This window comes from Micromys minutus (genome assembly GCF_963924665.1).
Source record: "Micromys minutus genome assembly, chromosome: 23".
Classification (NCBI taxonomy): Eukaryota; Metazoa; Chordata; class Mammalia; order Rodentia; family Muridae; genus Micromys; species Micromys minutus.
Genome location: NC_137958.1, coordinates 30,679,464 through 30,689,909, shown reverse-complemented (window position 1 = coordinate 30,689,909; position 10,446 = coordinate 30,679,464).

Genomic DNA, 10,446 nt, shown 5'->3' with positions numbered 1-10,446 from the left:
ATGTTATCTGCAGTTCCGATGTCTCCTGCCTCTTGTCAACCGCCATTCTTTCCAGTCCAGATAACTGCAGCTTGGGGAAGGGGCGTGGTGGGAGGAGATGCTGGAGGACTCATGGGAAAAGAGAGGCTTTAATCCATCCCTCCTGGAATTGTAAATAGTTGTTCTTTCAGGGTCTGGTAGATCTTTAAGACTGACACCCCCCCACACACACACCCCATCAAGTTGTAAAGCTTTGTTTGAAAGCTTCCCAACCTCCAATCCGAAAATCCATGGGGAATGTAATCTTCCGGCCTTTGATTTCTATAGAAATCCTTCTTGTAGGCTTATAGTTGCCCACTTATATGAGTTTTATCTGTTCTCGGTGTGTGAGGGTGGTGTATTCCTAACAGTTTGTTTGGGTACTAGTTAGAAAACTCCAAGGCTGGCTCTTTTAAATAATATTTATTTGCTTGTTTGTTTTAGAATTTCATATCCTACGGTGTACCCTTTCTGACGAATCTAGCATTTTTCATTTGAACTCAAAACCATGACCACTTCATTAATCAGTACTAATTTACACATGTTTATATTCATGTGTACACATGTTTATATTCATGCCTGCTGAGTCCATTTAGAGTGGCTGATATTTTTGTGTGTTCAGGTCTGACAACCTTAGCTACAGTCATGGCACTCACCTTTTGGGACAAGAAACAGTTGCAGCCTTCTCTGTGTCAACTTTCGTCTGTCTTCCATCCGATGGAAGGAAGCTAGAGATACCAGGCTCTCGATACCCGCTTCTGTCAGCACCTGGGGCACAGAGGAGTGCCCTCAGATGCAGCAGGAGCTACACTGGGTTCCAAACTAAAGCACCACTTACCAGCCCTGTCCCCTCTGCTAGGTATGGGCAGAATGCTTTGTTTATCACCAATCCCACGAACTCCAAGTTCAAAACCACAGCTCACCATTTAGCCTCCAACTTTTGTAGAACGGAAGTGGGTGGTCTAGTCCGGATAAGTAACTTTTTTTTTTTTTAAAGCAACCTCATGATTAGTTCTTTATAAATGCTGTTAAACTTCTCAGTGGGCTGAAGACATGTTTGGGAACCACATTCTTCAGGTTTCAGAAGCACTAGAGAAAGAATCAATTAAAAAAAAAAGAATCCCGTTAAAGCCTGATTTATTGTTTCCTATCAGGCCAAATCCTCCGAAAAGAATAAGAATTTCCTTTTATTTCTTAGCCTTATTATCCTCAAACAGCTTTTAATAAATAACGTGCATTCCATATTCCATATTTTCATAAAGTCCAAGGTGCTAAACCAAACATATATTAATGTAAAATGTGTCCATGTATATAAATGCATTATTAATGAATAGCTCTTGTTAAGGCGAACAAAACAAAATACCAATTTGGCAGCAGACTGAAAGTCTAGAGTGGAGCAGACAACTATTAGATTGATTAAAGAGATTTTCACACAAGGACAGTCTACTAATTTGCTGAGAATTGTATCTCAAGGTTAAAAAATTCCGGCTACATTTTAAAGCAAGGGAGATCAATTAGAACATCCATTAGATTCCTATTTACACTTTAATTGTCAACTCTGCTCATTTGTTGGAAGCCTTTTTTAGTCATTAGTGTCTGTCAGTAAGAAATATGTCTTAATTTCACTTCCATTCATTTCTTCATCCTTTCATTCAATCAACAAACATTAATAACATGCCAAGCACTTTGCCAGCTTTCTAAGTCTTCAGATGAGAAGAGACAAAGTTTTAGCCTCAAGGACATGCTCACCTTAAATTCCCATGTAAGCAAAATTAGTATAGAGACACTGAGGTTTTCTAAGGTTATAAAAATAATTGCCCGGAACAACAGGAAGACCCAAAAGGATACTAATGAAGTACATGCCTATTGTTCTTTTCCAGTTTGTGGTAATTAGCCCCTTTGCCTTTCGGGTTTAACATATCTCAGCGTGCCTCGTCTTGACTGCCTTTGACCCTTGTTTCTACTGTGGATTAGAGACTACTCTGAAGCGGCATGGCCTTCTCCATTTGGGCTCCATAGGACCCCGCAGAGCTAGAATGTTTCCCACTTTCTGTCCAGGAAAAGGAGACAACTTCAAGATAGTGGAGAAGAAAATAGAGGCAGTTGCATCATCCAGATTCTGGAACAAGGATCGTCCTGAGTAGAGCTTCTGGGAGGGGGGTGTGACACAATAGGATCACACAGATTGCTTCCTTTAGCCCACCTTGGTAAAAAACCTTTGAAAGACCATGACATGGTGTTCATAACTTAAAAGTCATGTAGCAACAGAGACAGCATAGCCTGATAACCACTGGGCCGGATCAGGAACCCTGATTTCTTCTGCCAAGAAAGTTAGTTATTTAATATTTTTGAATTTCATTTGCTTGCTTGCTTATCTATCTATCTACCTATCTACCTATCTACCTACCTACCTACCTACCTACCTACCTACCTACCTACCTACCTACCTACCTATCTATCTATCTATCTATCTATCTATCTATCTATCTATCTATCTATCTATAGCAAACAAGTGTTTCAAGGGCAACAAGATAATTTATCAGACAAAAGTGCTTGACATGTCTGCTCCAAGACTTGAGTTTAATTCTTAGATCCCACTTAAAGGTGGTAGAAGAGAACTCACACCACAAAGTCCACTGAGCTCTATGCTACTGCTGTGGTGATGTCCCCCACTCTTACATGTCATTCCCTTTCTGTGTCTTTCTGTCTCTCTGTCTCTGTCTCTGTCTCTCTCTCTCTCTCTCTCTCTCTCTCTCTCTCTCTCTCTCTCTCTCTCTTTCTCTCTCTCCCGATTTTTCGAATGACATTTTAAAATCTCCAAATCTGGAAACACTTCAAACACACAGAAACGATGGAGACTGATACATGTTCCTAGTTCTCACTACAGTTTAACAGTCACTATTGTCCATACATTTAAACAAATTCTGTTTTATTGTTGGCTATTTCCAAACCTAGTTTTTTGGTTCGTTTATCATTCTAGCTGCATTCTATTTATTATTAAATACATATACCTAAATTTTCTTTTTTCCTGTGTTCGAACATTTAGTCTGTCTCTGATTTGCTATTACTTGGGAATATTCCACAGTGGACCCTGTATGAGTATCTAAAAATGTCAACAGAGGAGACTACGCTGAGTCCCCAGCTAATGTTCAAGGCTGTGTTAATGTGTGCTCAGAGAGGAGTCTTTAAAAAAATAGCAAGATAGAATTGGATATTTAAGAGATTTATCTTGGAAAATGTCTCAGACAGATAGGGGATGAAGGTGTCTGATATGACAGGAACTTTTCAGTCTTGTGAATTTGACATCTAAGAAAGAAAAGAAGCAAGGAGTCTCAACTTGGAAGAGCCTCAGCCTGTAACACAGTCCTGAGAAAATAACCACCAGGTAAATGAAGATTTCTCAGTTAGAGGCTGTTGTTAGAAAAAGTCAAATTTTTATGTAGGAATGGGTTAACTCTTACTCAGACCATATTTTAGCATGAACTGGAGAAAATTACCACAAGGGAGGTAATTACTTGTGCCTAGTATCATCTAAGTGCTGAAATAGTTCTCCTGAAGAAGATTTCAGCAAGCCCTTCTGTGACTGTGTGTGTGTGTGTGTGTGTGTGTGTGTGTGTTTCTGTGTGTCTTGTGTAAATGTGTGTAATGTGTGTGTCTTTGTATGTATGTATGAGTGCATATGTATGTATGTGTGTGTGTAAATATGTGTGTGTGCATATGCATGTGTTGTGCACGTGTGTGTGTATGTGTATGTGTGTGTGTGTGTGTATGTGTGTATGTGTGTGTGTGTGTGTGTGTGTGTGTGTGTGTGTGTGTGTGTGTCTGTAAGGATAGGGAGGGTTATTATCTTAGTCTTCACAGACTCTGGAAGGGCAGCAGAACTACACATCTGACTTCTGCATCCCAGAACCCTCAGAGCTGTGGCGGTCCCTGGGAGCTTATTACTCTCGCTAGAATGAACTCGCCCTCTCTCATTTGCTGTAGGGTTTCCGTTTTATTTCTTTTGAGCCATGCTGTGTATTGAACAATTGCTTCAGTTTATTCTGTTTTATGATATATTTCTGCTTGACTTAAGAGGAATGAGTTTCTATTTCCTCCATCCTCTGCGTTATCAGAGTCAGAAAGACTTCATTTTCTTCATGGGTAAAATGAATGGCTAGAATCCATGATCTTCTGCTTAATCAGCCTAATTCCAATTACGAACAATAAAACAACGAGGCAAGGACAATCATGTTTTGTGAAGTGACATATTCAGAGATAACCTAAGATATAAACTAAAAGGAGAAGAGGGACATGGGAAATGAAGACAAAAGTATGAATCAATATGCCAACTGCACCCCACTAAGTAAAGTTACTAGGGATGTCCTACCTCGAGGAACATCTCTGAGCTGAAGGAAGTTCATGGCTTAGTCATCTTGGTGTATCTGGCCCCAAATATACCACTTAGGTGCTAGAAGAAGAAAAGTTAATGTGTATTAAATTTGATGATTTAGGAAAGTAAGAACCAATAGTATGTATCAGAGAAAGGGAGTTTAGTTCAATATTTAGAGATTTAAATTTTACACCTTATTGGTCTGTGTATAAAGAATAGAATTTTAGTTGCATGCAGTTTACCTTGATGTTTACCTGAAGTGGGTGGACAATTAAGCCTTACATGGGATAGAGAGGTAAAGCTTAAATCAGGAACTAGGGTGATTCACCTTTAACCTCATTTGAAATGGCTGGTGCTCTACCATTTTTCTGGCAAGTCAAGTTGTCTCTACTGACGATCTTCTTCCTACAGGCTGTGTTCAAACAGTTCTTTGACAACATCCACTACCGTCATGGACAAGGAAATAAATGATGTCATACTGACAGACTCATGGGTTCCTAATTTGAAAACCCACCATTGTCTTGTAGAGGCCACAGAAGCCCATTTGGACTGTCTTCAACAATTAGAGTTGCTTTTTAGTAAAGAGATTTGCTTGTAGAACTCCATTTCCTTTGCTCTGTGGCTTTATAAAATCTCCCCCATGGGTAGACTGGATGCTAAAGATCCTGGATGTTAAATAGTAGATCTTCCTGCAAGTGTTTTCCTGCTGAGTCCTTGTAACAATGTTGTTGATGGCGATGCCAGTCTGGCCACTAGAAGCAGTGAGGAGAATGACTCCACAATAGTTGTTTGCACTGGAGGTTGAGTCTGTTGATTTAGGGTTCCAGGATTTCCTATTCCTCTCTAGCATTTATGAATTCAGCTTCCAGTTCCAAATTTGCAAAGACCACTTGAGGGTTTAAGTAATGCCTTTAATTACAACGCAAAGTATAGGCAATTGCATTTCGAGAAACTAACAATTACCCAGACTATATTATTAGAGTGAGTTATTGAAGTCTGCGTAGTTGTGAAACACCCATCAAAATAACTGGGGGAGAGAAGAGATAAACTAGATTGGAACAATGAAGCTTGAAAACAACTTTGATTATCTCTGGTGTTTATATGGTAATGAGTCCTGATTCTTGGGCATTGGGGTTCTTTGTAAAAAAAAAAAAAAATTAAAGTCTTTTCTGCTTGTCCTTATTCAGAAATAGAGATGCTGATAGTGTTTTCATTAACTTAAAAAATATAAACACTCCTGCTAATGTTGCAGCTTGTTACACTTTTGCAGACTTTATGTAATTTTCAACATTTCCCTGGGACTTAGGTGATAATATTCCCTTGAGATGGAGTCTCAGAAGAGATCGGCAATTTGCCTGAAATCACATACTTTAGAAATAGTAATGGTAAAGTGTACCCGGCTCTTCAGCCTGAGATTCTAAACTGAAAGGCCGATTACACCAGCAAGTGACTGCAATGACAGAACAGTTCTTTGGCATTTCTCTGGTGATTTAAAAAAGGAGTAAGTAAATACTTATAAGAATGACACTAGAAAATAAATACACTTAATCAAGAATACTCACCACTGTACTTTTTGTCTTTTCATTCCCCCTCCTCCCATCTCTCCTTGCCCTTTCCCTTTCCTTCCCTTCCCCACTTCTCTCTTCTTCTTCCCCCTCCTTTCCCTCTCCCCTCCCCACCTTTCCCCTCACCTTCCTTCCCTTCCTTTTCCTTTTCTTTCCACTTCCCCTCTCTTCCTTTGTCTCTTTCCCTCCCTCCCCTACCTTTATCCTTCCTCTCCCCTGCCTTCCCCCCCCCCCCCCGTTTCTCCTCACCCTTTCCCCTTCCCCCTTTCCTTTCCTCTTCCCCTTCCCATCTCCCTTTCCCTCCTCCTCCTTCTTACCAGTCTGACCTATTTTCTCCCATTCATATTTATACACGCTCATGACCCAAGGATGGGGGACAGTCTGGCATAAAAGCAAAAAGATGTATTTGTAGTCAGATAAAGCTTGAATTCTTTTAGTAGCTTTACCTCTGGCAAGTTCTCTGCTTTATTTATTTGTAAACTGGGAAAAGACAAGTGACCCAACAGGAGTTTTAAGAATAAACAAATAATATGGGATTTGTCAAGTGCCTTCCACCCTAGCACTGAATAAGCAATGATGACCAGTGTATTTATAGTGGCATCAGCTGGGGCTTTATTTCGACTTGGACATTTTAAAGGTAGAGTTAAAAAAAAATCATAGGAGGTTTGAAATACCTTAAGTGTCTTAAATTGACTACGTTTGTCTAGATTTTCAACACCGTGGTTTCCTATTCATATTTTTATTTAAAGTTCCAGCTATGAGCTGGAAAATGCAAAGTCACCCTGATGGTATGTTCTACACACCAATAGAGCCTCTAAGTCTGTCTTTGGTCTAAACATTTGAGCCTCGTATACATGGGTTGATGTTGAATAAAAGTAGATACATGTTTCCCAAACTAAAACTTTTCTATAGGTCAATCATATACTCTTAAGATTGCCTCTGCCTGAGGTGCTTTGCCCTTCAGACTTTCTCTAGCTAGATTAGTAAAAATAGTGTGCCAGAGTGTCTTCCTGGTCCACTTTGCCCCCTTCTCTGCAGATTTCCAGTGAGCACCATGGAGGTGGCAGCTTAGTTTTAAAATATTTACTTTTAATTTTTTTTTAGAAATTGTGTGTGAGTATGAGTGTGAGTGTGTGTGTGTGTGTGTGTGTGTGTGTGTGTGTGTGTGCTGGAGCATGTGTGTATGTGCCTGTATATGGGTATAACATGTCAAAGCATGTGCCTTTAATGCCTGAAAAGAGCACTGAAGCCTTGCACTGTGTGTGTCACTTTATCTGGGGGCTTGGAACAGTGCACCCTCTACTCTATTCCCCATGAAAGCGATCACTCCAATGTACTTTCTTTTTCGAACTGAGCTGCAGACTTGTGAATGTGTGGAAAGAAGGGATGTACTTTTTATAACTTTGCAAACTTTTATCTTTTATTATCATTTTCCTTTTGTGTCTATAGTGTATGAGAGTAGGTTAGTCGTGCACTATAGGAGATACAGGGAAGTCAGAGGACAATTTTGTGGCGTTAGTTCTTTACTCACATCTTATGTGGGTTTCAGGAACCAAACTTGGGTTTTCAGACTTGCACAGCAAACTTTCCTGTTGCGCCGTCTGGTTGACTTCGCCCATCTTTTATAGCGCCTTCATTGTGAGCTGACCTGTTACCCCCTCCAACCTCAGCTAACTTCTTAATCCTTGATGGGACGGAATTTAGAGATACAGCATTGATGGGGATGATTAAGGCTTAGTAAAGAAAGTCACATGGGATACTGGGGTAGGTTTCTGGATTAGTATTGATAAGAATATACACAAAGGCAGCTTAGGGACAGAGCACTGACTTAGCATGAATGTGGTTGTGGGATTAATGCCCCTCCCCAGCATGAGGGGACATAAAACTCACTTCTCTGCTACTTGATGTCACCACAGGAAAGTGGCCACCTGAAGGCCAGGAAGTGAGCCCTTGTAAGAGACTCATCCTGCGGAACCTTGATCCTAGCTTCAAAGCCTCCAGAACTATGAGAAAAGTCTCTGTTGCTTCTAATACTCAGCCGGTGGTAGTTTCTAATAGCAGCCTAGCAGGGACCAATGTAAGCCTTAATGGATCCCTTTCATACAAAGGAGGAAGCTGAGTTCAAGACCTGTGTTACCTCCTTGTCTTTTCCAGATCAGGATAAGAAGGGGGTAAAGTGAGAAATTTCCCAATAATCATGTCTCCCCTCCCATTTCCCTTTATTTCCTTCCAGTGTTTTAAATATCCACTCTCCTTCAGACCCAAGCTCTCCTGCTGCCCCTGTGCAAACCACTTGTCACGTGATTCTCAAACTGCTTTCAGAGGATGAGCTTCCTCTCAATCCTACTCAAGACTGTCCTCTTCCAGTCCCCCCTCATGATCCCACCACAGTCTTGTTCCTTCAGCATTCTTACGTGGATGGAATTTTCCTGAAAGGAATTTTCTTTTCCATTTTGGTGAAGTTATTTGTGATCTAAAGGTGAGGCGCAATGAGAAACACCACTGGAGGATTTGTCATTTTTCTGCGTCATGATTTAGTGATTCAATTTCACATACAATCTATTCCTTAAAGAATTTAAGGATGATTGATTTTGGTCTCTCTCTCTCTCTTTTGTAACAGTATCTAGCCTGTTTTCTGGTATTTTAATTACAAAGTAGTTCTTTCAAATTTCAAATTCTCTGACTGTGGGGGTGCAAGCATCCCCATAGCTTACCGGATTACCAATATCAAGATGCAGGGAAATGAACAAGAGATGTGTCTTCAATCTTGAATACCCAGAGTCTCCACTGTTTACATTACTCATCTCTCTGTTGTAAAAGAGAAAAATAAAGCTATCCCCATCGAAGTTCTACTTTACCAATTCTCTGAGTCATCTTGCTCTTCAACTCTCTTGCCTCTACCTATAATAAATCATCAAGTCTTAGAGACACGACTTTTTAAATACCGCATCTCTTGTAATCAGTCTTCTGGTCTCTAACCCCCAGCTGTGACTCCAGCCCCTCTTATTGCTAGAGAGCTGTTTGCCTCTTGTCTTGTGGGACATCTGGAGCCGAGGACAACAAATGTGTAGAGCAGGTCACATGAGGTATTGTAGGCACTGGTTTTGATATGTCGATTTGATTGGTTCTATTCTCTCTTACCTCCCACTTTCTAGCCATGGTAAGCTTAGGAATCACGGACAGTGGAAGTGTTGTGCATGTCTTGTTATCTGTGTAGCGGACCCTCTGCCAGGTACCAGAAGCACAGTGGTGTTCAAAAGGAGTTCTCGTTCTCCCAGCTCATACCATCTGTAGACAATATAGGTAACTCCTCTACAGGACCAGTAAGCACTAAGAAAAGGTGACAGAATGTGTTATTAGGAAACAAGAACCATCCCCTGGTACAGTAAAGAAGGTGTGTTTTATTGCAGCTCAGACCTCAAAGATGAGAAGCTGCTTTCCATGTTCAGCCAGTGGTTCAAAGCTGACGGCAAGGAACAACAGCTTCAGGTGGAAAAGACATAGCTCGCAGTGTCGAGGTGTGCATGACCTAAAACCAGAAAGCAGTTCATGGTTCACAGTGTGGAAGGAGTTATGTTGAGAAGATAAAGCTAAGATGACCCTCCCAAACCCTCCCAACCCCCTGGGGGGGGGACTCTGAACTGTGGATCTGTACCCCTCCCCCTCACTCCTCCCTCTCCCCCCAGGGTCTGAGATGTGGATCTGTATACACCATCCCATCACATCTTCAGCGTTTCGAGTTTCTAGTGTAGAAAGCTTTAGGGTAAATGCTTAGGAGTTAGCAGCAAGGCAGCTCCTACCACAGAACTTCACACACACCATAGAGACAAGGGGGGAGGGGTTGTCTTCCCGATCACGCTTAAACTGGAGTTGTTGTTCTTTGGGTGTACTTTGTAACCCCAAGGAAGTTAAACGTGAATTCCCTGGCTCAAAAACATTGCACATCTGAACCAGAAAGTACCGCAGGTGACTGAGAAGAAGGGGAGAAAAAGTCAAAACCTCAAAGCAATACAAACGAAGAGAAAGTCTCTCAGGCAGGGTGGCTTGAAGATAACAGCTGTGTGACTACTGGGCAGCAATGAAAACTCCAGATGTTTCTTTATCTCCTCCTCTTTCTTTCCCTCCTCCACCACACTCCTACTTCTGTCATTTCTCTCCCTTTCCCAGAAAGAATACATGTAAAGGTTTGTTCTTTAAAAATATTCATATTTAACAGCTTTCTCTGGAGCTGACTACCACCAACGCTACTGCTAGTTTCCTTTGAATGTATGGGCTTGACTCAGAGAGGACGGGCAAGCATAAGGCTTCATTTCTATATGTTTAGGCTGTAGAACAGAGCGGGCCATTTTTCGCATCAATAACACTCGACTCCAGCACACACTTCAGAGAAGAGCTGTAGCCAGAAGCTCTGCGCAGCTGGTCAGTGGGTTGTCAAATCAGACTGGACGGCAGACTCGAAACCTTGTTCTTCAGTGAACAGTGTCTGCCGAA